Here is a 16224-nt window from a genome sequence, read left to right on the forward strand (position 1 = left end):
TCTTCTGGGTCTCACAGGCACCTGCATACTACAGATGGCACAAGTGCTCTCTCTCTCTCTCTCTCTCTCTCTCTCTCTCACACACACACACACACACACACACACACACACACAACACACACACACAGAGAGTAAATGCTTGGACGTCTCATTAAGGAGTAAATCCGACTTCTCTTGGAGTAGGTTGACCCAGAGAGCCCAGATTTGATTTCTTCACTTCTCTGAGTATCTTCTGTCTGTAGCCCGTGTGTGGTCTGTCTGATCTTCCCCCATTGCTCGCCCTGTGTTGCCTGTGTGTTGTGCTTGTTCCTAGCAAAGAACTTTGCTCTGTATTTATTGAACACAGGAAACATGGTATGGGCTTCTCTGAGGAGCTCTTTAACAGGTTTACAAGGAAAGAAACACCTTAACTGACCCCCAGTAGCACTCAAAACCTCACACATTGTCAACCGATATGAACACGTCCAGCAGTTATGGTGGCTGCTCGTCTTAAGATTGCCTTCAACCTGCAGCCATGCTTTCGGTAAATGATTACCACACACACCTGCATGCACACACTATTTTGGCTCATGGAGGGGTATACAATTTTAAGAGTAAATATGCATTTGACTTATGTTGTAAAAGCTGATTGTGTGGAAAATCCAAAGCATATTAAGATTGGTGACATTGTTCCCTTACAGGCAAGTTAAACAGGCTGAGCACACGGATAGGTGAAGTATATAATCTTAACCTCCATTAACTTGGCTACGAGGTCCAGCAAAGGTTCAGTCTCTCTGTAGGCAAGAGATAGTTTCAAAAAGCACACCACAGCAAGAATGTAGGAATTCTGTCATACTGAGAAAGTGTGATTGGTTGGATAAGCAGACAGACAGCACAGGAGGGGGCGCAGAGTGGAGTTGTGTAGAAACATCACATCAACAAAGACATCTGGATGACATTCTGAGGTCCCTGTGAGGTATTCTCTAAATCAAGGGACAGAAGAATCGTGATGGCCCCAAGAGGAGCTAGATTTGGTATGGCTTAGGACTGTCCCTTACAGGTATCAAAAAGGCTAAACCAGGCCTGGAGGTAGTAGGCAGAATGCTTGCCTAGTGTGCTCAAGGCTCAAGGTGGGGACAGAACAATCAGGATCTAGTGTCACCTTTGGCCTAATGAGTTCAAGGCCAGCCTAGACTACCTGAGACCCTACCTCAAAAATAAAAATTAAAAAGAAGAAAAGAAAAGGTGAAGGGAAGCTCAGGTGTTTGCCGTAGAAGCCTGTCTGGCCTCTGACTCATCACTGTGGACTCGGGAGCTGAGGCTGCTCCTCACTTGCTGACTGAGCCCCACACTGAATGTCCTCAGTTTTCCTCCAACAACTGGAGTTCTCTCTTTTTTTCTGGCTCAGTAGGGAGGAAAATGTGGCCACTGATTATTTCCGATGTTGGATGTCGCAACCACACAGAGAAGAACGAACTGATTGTCAGTCCTAAGTTATTTCTAGAATGGATTGTTGATGGGTCTGGCCAGTCAGGTACTTGCCTAAGGCCATTATCTTTTTTCAAAAAAAGATTTATTTATTATATAGAAGTACACTGTAGCTGTCTTCAGACTCACCAGAAGAGGGCATCAGATCTCATTACAGATGGTTGTGAGCCACCATGTGGTTGCTGGGATTTGAACTCAGGACGTCTGGAAGAGCAGCCAGTGCTCTTAACCACTGAGCCATCTCTCCAGCCCCCTAAGGCCATTATCTTAAGTAAACAAAGGAAGTATTTTGGATTTTAGGGAAGGACTTGGGGGGCGGAGGTAGAAAAGAAGTAGTGTGACAGCCTCACAGAAATGTGGACTTTACTTGGGTAACAAATGAGACCATGTCACAGGGTAGTGACATCATCACAGTTATGCTGGGAATTCTGTGGCAATGGAAGGCATGTGGAAGTGAGGTCATGGTGACAATCAACTTACTGTTGTGGCTTAAAGGACACAGCTGTAACTGCGACCCTGGCAGAATGTACGGGATACCCATAATCCTAAGAGGTGGAGGCAGGAGGATCTCAATTTAAAGGTCACAATGAGTCTGAGGGCAGACTGGGTTGAAATTCTGTCTCAAAACAGAATGAATGAATGAATGAATGAGTGAATGAATACAAATCTAAAAGGCTGGTAATACTGTGCAGTGGTAGGTTATCTGCCTAGGATACCTGAGGCCCAAGTTCAATATACCGTAAGCCCCAACACAATAAAAACAAAATAAAAGAGAACAGGAAGACTTAGTGGGTTTGGGGTGGCTTTTGGAGTCACTAGACAGACCCAGGAAAGAGACAGATGTGACAAATAGAAGAACAGCGACATCCAAGAGAAATGCTCACTGAGCCCTCTGTCAGGACCGCTCTCCTCGGCGACATCCAGGACCTGCCATCAGTAGATCCCCTGAGCTGCTGCAAAAGTAGTGAAGGCCTCTAACATCACGGTGCCCAAAGGACCATTCACCTGTTACCACGTTCCCACCTGCATCCCCTCTCAACCGGCTCGTGCTTTATCATACTGAGTATCACCGGGCACAGACCAGCCGACAGGTCCACACGTATACAGGTAGAGAAAGTCTCTATTCAATATTTGAAATTATCGGTATTTGATATTTGAAATTTCACTTAGTTTTAGAGAGCTGAACACAGAAGCCATGCCTTTCCTGAGCTAAGCAGAGACTTTTAGCCTCCTTCACCTGCACCCTCCAGGTCAGCAAACACACAACATATTTATCCTCATTTCCAGTCCTTCCGCCTAAATGTGTCAATATTTGTCAAGCCAGATGAGTCTCGTTAAGGAGTCAGCTATATAGGTCTCAGCCCGGTGCATGTGACCCAAGAGACCACTGGAGATCACAGAACGGGGCTGATTGTCCTGTGTTTCCTGTCTACCTTGATGCCTGGAGCTCTGCCTAACCCCTTGGCCTTGTTTGTGTGGTTTCTAATCTCACTTACAAAATTTTATCATATGGGCTGGAGAGATGGCTCACAGTTAAGAGCACAGACTGGGGGTTGGGGATTTAGCTCAGTGGTAGAGCGCTTGCCTCGCAAGCACAAGGCCCTGGGTTCGGTCCCCAGCTCCGAAAAAAAGGAAAAAAAAAAAAAAGCACAGACTGCTCTTCCAGAGGTCCTGAGTTCAATTCCCAGCAACCACATGGTGGCTCACAACCATCTGTAATGGGATCTGATGCCCTCTTCTGGTGTGTCTGAAGACAGCTACAGTGCACTTATATATATAAAATAAAAAAAAAACTTTGAAAAAAAATAAAAAATTTTTTTTATCATAACCATGGGTGTGTGTGTGTGTGTGTGTGTGTGTGTGTGTGTGTGTGTGTGTGTGTGTGAGCCCAAGTTTCCCTTTCTTACCTTTATGAATTCCAGAATTCCAGGCTTCGAGCTTTGGTGGCCAGCTTTGTCCTCATATTCTTTTGAACAACAGGGTATCAAGTTGGCCTAGAACTCAGAGATCCACCTACCTCTGCCTCCCAAGTGCTGGGACAAGGGCCTGCCCCACCACGCCCAGGATATCCTCACTTTAGAAAAGACAGACAGTCACTCTTTGGGTTACTGTACAATTAAATGAGTTACTATATATGCCATATCTATTGTCACCCAGCGAATTCCCCTGAAGCTGAGTAGATAAAACAATATGTATTATTCCCCAGCTATTGTGGGTGAGGGATAGCAAGCTAGTTGGCTAAGCTCTTCTGGTTGGGGTATCCAGGACAATGTCACTTGAGGGGCAGTTGGGGAGGGTTGGACAGCTGAGGTGGGACAGCTTAAGGTTGGTCCTTCCTGACATTTGTATTCTTCCCACATGGCAACTTCAAGTCGGGGGATGGAGGGGGTGTGTGTGTGGAAAACTGAAGCAAGTGGTTCAAGATACATTTGCATGGTCCTAATGCCACTGACGATCAATAGGTACAAAAGTCACTCTGGTCAGCAGTCGTAGCAGCTTCCTGACTTGTGTGGACAGGCTCTGTCTGGAATGAGAGGCCTGGCATGAACTATGGCCTTTCAAACTCTCCGCAGGGGATCGTGGGCAGTTACTGCTCACAGTGGCCTCTGTCATGGCGGAGCTACAACTTTCACAGAGAACACACTTACACCATGACATATGCCACCTCATTGGCTCTTTCACTTATTTTTCTCTTTCTTAAAAATTGCTTTTTAGGTTACCGCCTGAAGTAATGGATTCCTCGTGACACTTTCTTTGTGTACACTGTTCTTGTGTACACTCCTGCTACCTCCTTGCTGGTCCTTCTCTCTGACAATTGTCCCTCTTTTGTCCCCTTGTCACATGTATCTTGTATCTTCTCTCTCTCTCTCTCTCTCTCTCTCTCTCTCTCTCTCTCTCTCTCTCCTCCCGCCCCTCTCCATTTTCTTCCAGCAACCTTATGGTTTTTTCTTTCCCTGTCTCAGTCTTTTGGCTTCCTGAACCATGTATATTTTAATACACACACACACACACACACACACACACACACACACACACACACACACACACACACCCTATTTTTAATATGCCCTAAGCAGCTCAATGGTTGGGCCACTCCCCTCTGACACTCCTGAATTATCACTTACTAAAATCTGTACTCCATCTTTGCCATCCCAGACCCAAACTGGGGAGGGGCCCCGGGGCTGCTCTTCCCTGGTTCGTTCTTACATGGCTATATGCTTTCTCTTCCACAGCTCCCTAGCTTGATCTTCCTGCTTCCCTGGCAATTCTAAAAACTTCTTCTCATGGTTTCCTTGACCAGGAAATCTAAAGTCCTGCCTCCGTCTCCCTGCCCAGCCATTGGCTGCTGGCAACTTTATTTACCAATTAGAGCCTCCTGGGGGCAGGGACTCTCAGCATCTTACATGCAGATGTGCAAATTCCCATGTAATTAACGTAAGCAATAAAGCAAATCCACAACATCTTTGTCTTTCTGAGTCTGGCTTATTCAATGTACTATCCCCAGTTCCATAAATTACAGTCCTGTAAATGTCATTTCATTAGAAAACATCTATCTCTATCATGTATCTGTCATCTATCTATCTATCTATCTATCTATCTATCTATCTATCTATCTATCTATCTATCATCAATCATCTATCAGCTACCTGTCAATTATCTATCTGTCACTATCTCAATCAATTCCCCCCCCCCCATGGGTGTTTTGCCTTACCTGTATGCCTGTGCATCATGTATGTACCTGGTGCCCAGGAAGGCCAGAAAGAGGCGTTGGCACACCTGAAACTGGAGTTACAGAGAGTTGTTAGCTGACGTGTGGGTGGTAGGAATCGAACCCTGCGGCCTTTGGGAAAGCGGCCAGTGGTCTTAACCAGTGAGCCATCTCTATAGCTGCTCATTTTCCTTTTAAATATTTATTATATCCTTCCTACCACTTTCCCTTTCAATGCTGTGTCCTCTTACTTTTGTGAGCCAGCACGTCCATGTTGGGAGCTAAGGTCCTAAGGCCAGTAATTGCTGCCAGCATGTGCATGGCCTCCCAGGCACCACAGGCAGAGAAAACTGGCTCCCCTTCCCCACAGTCAGTCTCCATTGCTGATAGCTCCTCGGCTGTGGTTAGGACTACGCTGGAACTTTCCCTGTGCAGGTCTTGTGCGCGCAGTCGCAGCTGCTGTGAGGCCATGTGTGTAACCCTTGTGTAACGCCCCTGTCACACCTGGAAACCTAGTTCTGGCTCTCACACTCTTCCCACCTCCTCTTCTGAGACGGGAGTCCCACTTAGAGCACTTCACGGTTGAATGCAATTCCATATCTATAGATCACGTTTTTTTGTATCCATTCATCTTTTTGATGATTATCTAGGGAGGTTCCACTTCTTAGCCATTCATAGTTATTTTTAGAAAACCAAACACTTGGGCTGGGGATTTAGCTCAGTGGTAGAGCGCTTACCTAGGAAGCGCAAGGCCCTGGGTTCAGTCCCCAGCTCCGAAAAAAAGAACCAAAAAAAAAAAAAAAAAAAAAAAAAAAGAAAGAAAGAAAACCAAACACTTAGCCAGGTAGTGGTGCAAACCTGCACGCCTTTAATCTCAGCACTTGGGAAGCAGACGGAAACAAATTTCTGAGTTCAAGGCTGGTCTACAGGGAGAGTTCCAGGACAGCCAGGGTTACACTAAGGAACCCTGTCTTGAAAAACAAAATGAGAGAGAGAGAGAGAGAGAGAGAGAGAGAGAGAGAGAGAGAGAGAGAGAGAAGCTGTCTGATGTCTTTTGTTTCTGAAGTCTATAGCATGTCGAAAAAATGCACCCCCTCAGCATGTTAAAAGTTAGAATTTTTCATCTTGTTGAAGAGCCTTCCAAATTTAGAGCTGCACTAGACTCTGGACCCATTTGTTAAAAAGACAAATGTGACACCTAATTCCTACAAGAGCACGCTGGGGAAGACGCCAGTGTAGCAAGTGAATTCCAGTAAAGACTTTTGCATAGCTTATGGTAGAACAGAGACCCCAGGGACAAGGCTAAGTCGGGTCAGGGATGCTCACTTGATGGGTGAGCAAGCCGTGAGGGGTAAACTAGTAGGTAGCATTCCTCTGTCTCAGTTCCTGCCTTGACCTCCCTCAATCAAGTGCGATGGGGATTTGTAAGTCTTTTTGGTTATAGTGTGTATCTCAGACAGCAAGCTTGGACAGTGTGTTCTGAGTATGGGCACATGCAGAGGTCAGAGGATCACTTTGGGGAGGTCAATTCTATCTTTGTGTGTGTCACTGGAATTGAACTCAGTTCTCCAGACTGGGCAGCCCCTTTCCTGGTAGCCATCCTGCCTAGAATATGTCACCTGAAGAGTTTGAAGACCCTGGCCGCACTGCTTTGTTAGTGTTCTGTAAACCAGCTTCCTCAGGACCAGCGGTGCCACTTTAGCTCACGGCTTTATAGCCTGTGGCTCTGTGGCCTCATGGCCCCATGCCTCCTCACTGTGCGAGGCACAGTAAAGGGCTTCTGCTTACAGATTCCTCCTGTGGCTCCTCCTGGTCGGGAGGAGGGGCGGTCTCATTAATTCTGTTTATAATGGCTTTGATTGTGCCAGTCTCCACATTCCGAGGCCAGTGTCTTGTATTTGATCGCCACACAGTCATCCCCTCTTCCCGAAGCGTTTGACATTTGAAAATCACTCTGTAAACGATTCCTCTGGATTCTCTAACAATTTGGCTTCAAGAGGAGTCATTTCCTGATGTGATGGTTGAATCATGCTTTGTGAAAATGAGCAATTTCTGCCCAGCGTGACGATGCTCTGGCAACATGGCATCGGGATTTTGCTGGGAACGTGCGCCTTCTGGGAGTTTCGTTACTGGAGGGTGAACCTCGAGTCATGCACTCTGACTTTGTTTTCTCTGCTATGAGTATCGAGCGAGAACCCCTCCCTTTTAGGAGGTGATAGGGGCGCGGGGGGGTGGGGTGGTGGCGAGACATGGCACACACACGGAACCGCAACCCTAGAAGGCTGAGGGAGAACTGATAGCTTGGTCCACATAATAAGATTCTCTCTCAGAAGGAAAGAGAGTGAGACTAACCAGTCCCCTCTCCACCTTCTGATGATGATGCATTTTGACAGAAGCAAGGGCCACTTCTGCCTGTTAAATCTTTGTCACTGTTTTACTTTTAAATATTAATTAATTAATGTTTATTATTGTTGCTTTTCAAGACAGGCTTTCTCTGTATAGCCCTGGCTGTCCTGGAACTTGCTCTGTAGACCAGACTGGTCTCACACTCACAGAGGTCTGTCTGCCTCTGCCTTCTGAGGGCTGGGATTAAAGGTTTGTGCCACTACTGTGAGGCTAACTTTTTATTATTATTATTATTATTATTATTATTATTATTATTATTATTATTATTTTGTTTTTTCAAGACAGGGCTTCCCTGTGTAGCCCTGGTTATCTTGGAACTCACAGTGTAGACCAGGCTGGCCTTGAACTTTAATTTTTTTTTTTTTTTTGGTTCTTTTTTTTCGGAGCTGGGGACCAAACCCAGGGCCTTGCGCTTTCTAGGTAAGCGCTCTACCACTGAGCTAAATCCCCAGCCCCTGAACTTTAATTTTTTAAAAAGATTTATTAATTCACTTTATGCATATGAGTACACTGTCACTGTCTTCAGACACACCAGATTGTGAGCCACCGTGTGGTTGCTGGGTATTGAACTCAGGACCTCTGTGAGAGCAGTCAGTGCTCTTAACTGCTGAGCCATCTCTCCAGCCCACTTGAATTTTAATTTTGAACTTAAACTTTTTATTTTGAAGCAGGATCTCAACAAGTTGCGGAAGCTGACCTTGAACACACTCTGTAAGGGTGGCAGGTCTTGAACTCATGAACCTCCAGTCTCAGCCTCTGCGACGCGACAGAGACGGAAGATCCAGAGAGGCGTTGAACTTTGTGGTGCTTGCCTGCTCAGCTGTTTCTGCCCCGGAGAGAGAAGCTGGTTCTGCAGAGGTCCAGCCAGTGTCCCACAGATGTCTCCTCTAGCACTGACCTGCAGACACTGAGGGGCTGGGAGCTTGTGTTTTGAAAAGTGGCTTTTGCCATCTGGCCCTGCTTCCCTCTTTCTTGTCCTTGGGGCCACAGGCCATCTTTCTCACTTCCACCTTGGTTCAGTTTAGGAGCTTGTGGGCAGCAGCCCCCTGGTGGAGGAGGTGGCTATTTTTGCATGGAGCTGCCTTCTAGTTCCTGACCTCTGCAAAGCTCCTTTAATCATTATTTGATACTAGACCATGGAGTTCTCAGATGGTCTATGAAAATGTAGAGGACTCAGAAGAAAGCAAAAAGGATTGGTCCCAAAATATGGAGATGAAAATAAAGCGAATATAACAAGCCATGCATTGAACTAAATAATCACGACTAAAAGTTATGCTAGCATTATTAATTGATAAACGTTAGTGTGCAGTGTACGGCAGTATGTAGATCAATGGAAGGGCACTTATCTAGCATGTGTGGGGCCGTGGCAGGACCGCAAGAAAGCTCATCTTTATGAGAACAGTGATTATATTTGGAGACAGATAGAGGCACATTATGTAATCCCTTTTCAAAAGATTGACAAGTATTCACCATGCTTGTTGCGAAATGTGTACTGCAAATTAAAAGGTTTACTTGGGACTAAATCATTTTAGAGGCAGAAGTACTTTAAAAAATCAGACTTGCGTGGCAACTACCTTTACCCACTGAGCCATCGTGACAGCTCACAGAGGCAATAAATAATAAATAAATAAATAGATAGATAGTAAAAGTTTAAGAGGAAATTCACAATAGCATGGGTACATCGTAATAAGTTAGATCCTTCTGCCCACGAGCATAGCAAATTCTTCTATTTATTTAGCTTTTCTTTAGTATCTTCCAATGAGGAGTTAGAATTTTCTTCTTAAAGAATTGGATTTACTTATTAGAATTGTATTTTTGTTGTCTTTTTGTTGTTTTTAAAGGGACTCGGTCTTTGAGAGTTTTTACTTCATTGCGTGTGGATACAGTATGTGTGGTTGGTTGTGTGCCTTGGTCCAGGTGCCTACGGAAGTCAGGGATTGGCTGGTGTCCCCCTCCATCCCTCACCGCTTTATTATTCTTTCTTTTAAGGTTTACCTGTTTTATCTATGCTGTTTTGCCTGTATGCGTGTGTCTATGCACCACACGTGTTCCTGATGCTCTCAGGGGTCAGGTAAGGGCATCATTGGATCCTCTGGATCTGGTGTTATAGATGGTGGTGAGCTACCCTGTGGGTTCTGGGAATTGAACCCAGGTCCTCTGCAAGAGCAGCAAGCACTCTGAACTGCTGAGCCATCTCTGAAGCCCCACTATGTTTAATTTTCCTCATTGCTTGCTGCTAATGTATAGAAGTGAGTTTGATGTTAGCACATTGATATGGTACCGAGGAGCTAAAGAGAATATTTAGTAATTGTGAAAGTTCACTCAGCCATTCTTCTTGATGTTAAATATGGGTAATCACATTACCCACAAGTATTAACTGCTTCACAGTCCTCTGCAGGTCCCACATGTTTCGTTTTTTTTTTTTAATATTTGTACTTTTTAAAAAATATTTATTTATTTTTTATGTATATGAGTACCCAGTCTTTAAGACACACCAGAAGAGGGCATCAGATCCCATTACAGGTGGTTGTGAGCCACCATGTAGTTGCTGGGAATTAGATCTCAGGACCTCTGGAAGAGCAGTCAGTGCTCTGCACCGCTGAGCCATCTCTCCAGCCCAATATTTGTTCTTTTGAGAACAAATGTAGTAGTCCTTCCTGTGTAGTCCAGGTTAATCTCAATCTCTGCCTCAGCTTCCCGAATGCTGAGATTACAGGCCTGGGCCACATGCGCACAGAGTTTCCTACTCTTTTGTTGTTGTTTTTTGGTTTGTTCAAAACAGGGTTTCACTCTGTAGCCCTGGATGTCCAGGAACTCTCTATGTAGATCAGGCCGGCCTTGAACTCACGGAGATCACCTGTCTCTGCTCCCTGGGTGTTGGGGCTAAAGGCGTGCGTCACCACACCCAGCTTGCTATGTCCTTTTTTTTTTTTTAAAACTCTTACCCTGTTTCTTCGTAACCATTTTGTTCCTCCTCATTATCATTAGTGTGTGTGCACAGTGTACATGCATGGTGTGTACGTGCATGTGGACATATGCCAGGGAGTGTGTGGAGGTCAGAGGACAGCTTTACACCGAAGGCTGAAGGAAAGAGCTGTCTCCACATCCATAAGGTCGTCCTCCCAAGCTTGCCTTAGCAGACGGGACCAGATGTTTAGCACAGTGGTTCATAGAATGCAGGCTCCACACTTCCTACTATTTTCCACTTTCAGTCCATCTCAATGGCTCTCCCACTATACTGATTGATTGATTGATTGATTGATTGATGGGTGGATGGATGGATTGATTGATTGACTTTGCCTCTTGCTGGACGTCATCCAACTATTCTGGGTGTCCGAATTTGTACTTCTTACTCCTGCTGTGCACTACCGCTTAGCTCCATGTTTCTTTCACAGAAGAACAATCGCTCCAAGTGGAAATTCCCAGGAAAGACTCATCCATGTGTCTAGTCAATATTGAATGAGACTCTCCATTACTTCAGGCACCATAAAAAGGGTTAAGCAAATGCTGTACCTCAGTGGTGCTCAGCAGAAGATGCACCATGGAGGATGACTGAAACAAACACGGGATGTTGGAGCGGGCAGTGTGCGATATGTATGGCCCGGAAGGCATCTGTCACATAGACATGGTGCTGAGTGCCGGATGTGGAGAGAGAAGCTGTGTAGGGACAGCATTTGTGAGGTTAGCAGATGTTATGGTCTGGAGTTAGGAACACACTTGTCAGGTCTGAACGACAGAAGACCAGAGCACGATGACAGGAACAGGGGCTCGGGGTGGGGATGCGAATAGGGATGTTCACCTTGGAAAAACCTTCCTTGGCTTGGTCTTTTCCTAGATCTTCAGAGGCACAAAACCTGGTTGCTTTGCCACCCTGCTACAAATGGTCCCACCTCTGAGGACAGATCTGTGAACGTTCAGAGCAAGAGTCCCAGAGCAGTCACAGTCAGTGAGAAGAAATGTGACTACCACAGACACAGACGGGCTGTGCTAATACGTCCAACACTTTTCCCCCAAAGTCAGAATGACAGCCAGGGAGCAGCTTAAGGAGCAGGAAATCAGACTGGAGGAGGGTTCTAGGAGCAGTATAACATTTAGCAATACCTGAGCCATCCATTTCACAATAGGGATTAGATGCCAGGAGGCCCCAGAAACTAAAGAAGGGCAATGGCTCAGCTGCAATTAGGACAGATAGTGTTTGTCTGCCTCAATGATTCTTGAGCCCCATACGTTTACAGTTAATAACCTCTGGGAGTCTTAAAATTATTTGATTGTTTTTTTATTCCAGATTTAAAAACATAAAAGCAGGCATGATGATATAATGAATTTCTCCAGAGCTTGCCTCTCAGCTTCCCGGTACACATCCCCCCTCCCCCGTATTAGCTTGCAGAGTTCCAAACATTGAAACTGCTGGCTTGTTCTCTGGTGACGTTAGGTAGCACTGCTTGGATCCTGACATGGCCCCCAGAGAGCACTTTGAAGACAGCCACCGTCATCCTTTCTGCTCACTTTTAACCTTTTTGCTATTGCCCAGAAACACTACCACGTGCATCAACTGTTGGACTCAAATGCAAGGCAAAGCGCCAGGGATTTTGGGTCCTGTCCAGGCAACTCCATGCAGTTAATGGGGCTGAGCATAGAGTTCAAGAGACCCAACATTTGAAAATCTCCCGTGTAAAGCTTTGATGCCACTGAGGTTGGAGGGTGAACTCAGGAATGTTGCCAGAGGTTAATAAGGCTCATAGGTGGTGTGTGCTCCTTAAAACCCACATGGAGAACTGTGGAAAACCAACTGTGCCCTTCTGGTGCTCCCCACTCCTCTCCCCTTTGCTAGATTTCCTTTCTCCCTGAATCTGAGACTCCGAGTGACTCCACAGTGACTGCATCAAGGCCAAGTGCACGATACTTGCAATCGTGGTTGACTCCTGTCAGGTTTCCGGCTGTACGCCACACCACCTACCTAAGAGGTGTTCTTGTGCACACACATGTACATACACAAGCACGCGTTCACACATGCACTCGGTGGAGGATTATAATTGTAATATATAATTTTACATTTATGATATAAATATATACACGAGATGATAAATATCTGACTGCTCTTTTAGGGATCAGTTTAGTTGCTAGGGGGCAGGCTACTTCCTTTAGTATATACATAACCCACCCAAATGACAAGCTGGGATTCACATTACTTTTTATGGGTTGGCAGGATGGTTCAGCCAGTGAAAGCACAGATGCTGGGGCTGTGGCCATCTTAGTCTTCATCCCTGGGATCCATGCATTGGAAGGAACTGACTTCTACAAGCTGCTCTCTGACCTCCACATTCATGTTAACACACACACACACACACACACACACACACACACACACACACACACACACACACAGAGAGAGAGAGAGAGAGAGAGAGAGAGAGAGAGATTAAAATTTTAAATCGCATTTTAATTTATTTTTGTGCATGCATGTTTGTACATATGTGGAGGTGAAAGGACAATCCCAGGAGTCTCTTCTCGCCTTCCACCATGCTGGCTCAGGCTCCACGGGAGTAGTAGGTGCCTTTACCACTGAGCCATCTGGCCATCCCTAAATTAATTTTCATTTCAAGGTTTTTTTTTAAGAAGATGTGGTCTCACTAGGTTGCTCTGGTTGCCCCTGGAATTTGCTATGCAAACTATGCCAGCCTTGAACTCATATACAGATCCTCTGCCTCCCGTCTCCTAAGCGCTAGGGTTTGAACCTTTAGGACTAATGGGCGCATAACCCACATCTGTCAGATAACTGCATTCTACCTGAGCACTTTGAAAAGTATCTCTGTGCAAGGTAGTGGTGGTGCACTCCTTTAATCCCAGCACCGGGGAGCTAGAGATGGGTGGATCTCTGGGTTCCGAGGCTAGCCTGGTCTACAGAGTAAGTTCCAGGACACAGAGAAACCCTGTCTTGAAATCAAAACCCAAACCCCAAACCAAACCAGAACAAAAGAGCTTTTGTCTTTAAATATAAACCAGCTTTGTTTGATACGGTTTACTGTAGGCGCCAAAAGTACTATTAGCCCTCTTAAATGTGGGCTTTTAAAACAATTAAAAAAGCTATTCAAAATTCAATCTGGTGATTACGATTGGGTAAGGTTGTTTTTGTCCTTTGTGTGTTGTTTGTCTCTGTGTGTGCCTCTGTGTGTGCCTCTGTGTGTGTGTGTGTGTGTGTGTGTGTGTGTCTGTTTCTGTGTCTGTGTGTGTGTCTGTGTGTGTTTGTGTGTATATGTCTGTGTGTGTGTCTGTGTCTGTCTCTGTGTGTCTCTCTCTCTGTGTGTGTATGTCTGTGTGTGTGTCTGTGTTTGTGTGTGTGTGTGTGTGTGTGTGTGTGTGCGTGTGTGTGGTGCCAGAGTCTCCCACATATTGTGCACTTGTCCTACCACTCAACCATACCCCAACCCTGGTAGACTTTTCTCCTTTTTACTCTTCTTTTTTGTTTGTTTTGTTGTCAGGTTTTTTGTTTGTTTGTTTGTTTTTGTTTTTTGTTTCCAAGAAGTTCTTACATGGCTCAGGCTAGCCTTGATGTAGCCCAGGATGACTTGAATTCCTGATTTTCCAGCCTCTGCTTCCCTTCCCAAGTGAAAGGTGCCTGGCCTTTGTGTTTCTTTATCTAGGTTAATGATATGAGAATAAATCCTCACCACAAGAGGGAGCTGAGCCCTAAAGAAAGTCAAGGATTGTCCGGGAACCATTTCCCCTCCCACCCCTGAGTGACCTGAGGATGGGAGGTAACTTTCATTTTCTCCTCACTTCAGTCGCTCACACTCCAAGCACAAGGCTCCCCCTTTACTCACTGTCCAGCATCTTCTTTTCATTTCTGGAGACCCAAGCCCAGAGCTCTGTTACCGAGCCACACCCCTAGTCCTGCAGCTCTGCTTTGATGTAGGCCCTTGGCTGGCCCAGGGCAGACCCTAGACTGGTGTCTTTCACACGCAGCCCAGCACAGCCAGGGGCTACGACTCCAGTGATCTCCATAAACCTTGGATACCTCCTGACACGTTCACCCCAAGGTCTGAACTCAGGAAGGTCCTGCACCCCAGAACCTATCCAGTCCTACTGTGCTTCCCCTGACTCAGCATCCTTCCTGAGGGAGACACAGGCAAAGCTCTTGCCTTAAGCGTCTCTAGATTCCTGTCTTCCTCATCTTGTGCTTCCCTGTGTGGCTACATAGGACGGGAAAACTGTCGTTGACAAAGTATTTCTTCACTGACACTTGCATTCTGGTCTTCTATCATTGTACGTAAATAACAAATCTTATGTTTGTGTGTGTGTGTGTGTGTGTGTGTGTGTGTGTGTGTGTGTGTGTGTTATATTCTAATCTTCCTGAGGTCAGAAAAGGGTATTGGTCATTGCCACTCTCTGCCCTTACTTCTGGGACAGGGTTTCTCACTGAACCTGGAGCTGGGCTGGTGGCTAGCAAGCCCAAAGTGGCCATCTTGTCTCCTCCCTGTCACTGCCTGCCTCCCCTGCCCCAGCACTGAGACCAGCATTGAGGTGGGGGCCACAGCTAGTTTTTTTTTTTTTTAATGTGGGTCCTTAGGGATCTGAACTCAAATCTTCATGTTTGACCAGCAAGTGCTCTTCTCCATGAAGCCATCTCTCCAGCCCCAAATATGCATTTTAAAAGCCCAGCCCTAAAGTCCAGCAATTGCTATTGTAAGTACATCCCAAGGAGACCGGGCTCTGCAATGTGCCTGGGCAGCACAATGGAGCTGGGCCTGACGGCGTGGGTATGCATGAGTCAGTTCGGAGGTCATGGGAGAGCATGAGTGGGAGAGCTGACTCTGCCCCTTGCTGGCGGTGCCATTGGATGAGCCAGCCTGGATGGGGCAGGAGAGCTCGCCCTTACGGTGTGGTTGTGGGAGAGCTGGTGGGCTGAGCAGCTCAGACACTTCTCAGGTCCAGATCTAGGGCTTTAAATTGGACCACCCCAACATCTACGCCATCAGTGAACTGCTGAAGTGCATGAAAGGGCCGGTCCTACAGATAGAAAACTACAGAACAGGGTAACAACAGGCTAGCCAAGAGGAGTCCCAGAGAGGGTCCAGTATGGACAGTGAAGCAGAAGCAGAGGCCTCGTACCAGACCAAGGACTTACTGCAATGAGCATTTGCAAGCAAATAAGTGTGGGCAAAGGGGTATACGTGGAGCACACTACGACACCCTACAGCTTCTCTGTTGGAGGGGGCTTGGTTGCAAGGGTATGAGGAGAAGGGGAGATGATTGGGATTGGGGTGCATGATGTGAAATTCATGAAGAACCAATAAAACATTTCATTCCCTATTTCCACCGGGCCTCCCTCTTCACCCGAGTCTTCATACCACAGCTGGAGCAATAGTGTTAGCACATGGGAGGAAGATCTTGGGATAACATGGTTTCAGGAGTGTTTCTGAGCCAGATGGAGTAGCATATGCTTGTAACTCCAGAGCCTGGGGGGCAGGAGGAATGCCCACAGTTTGAGGCCACTCTGTGTTACATAGCCAGACCCCGACTCAAAACAAGATGGCTTAGTGGTTCAACTGTGCTTGTTGACAACCTGTGTTAGATCCCTGGAGCAACTGACTGAAGGAGAGAGCTACTGCCCTAAAGTCATCTTCTGGGGCTGGAGAGATGGC

Source organism: Rattus norvegicus, chromosome 2, assembly GCF_021556685.1.
Source record: "Rattus norvegicus strain SHRSP/BbbUtx chromosome 2, alternate assembly SHRSP_T2T, whole genome shotgun sequence".
NCBI lineage: Eukaryota > Metazoa > Chordata > Mammalia > Rodentia > Muridae > Rattus > Rattus norvegicus.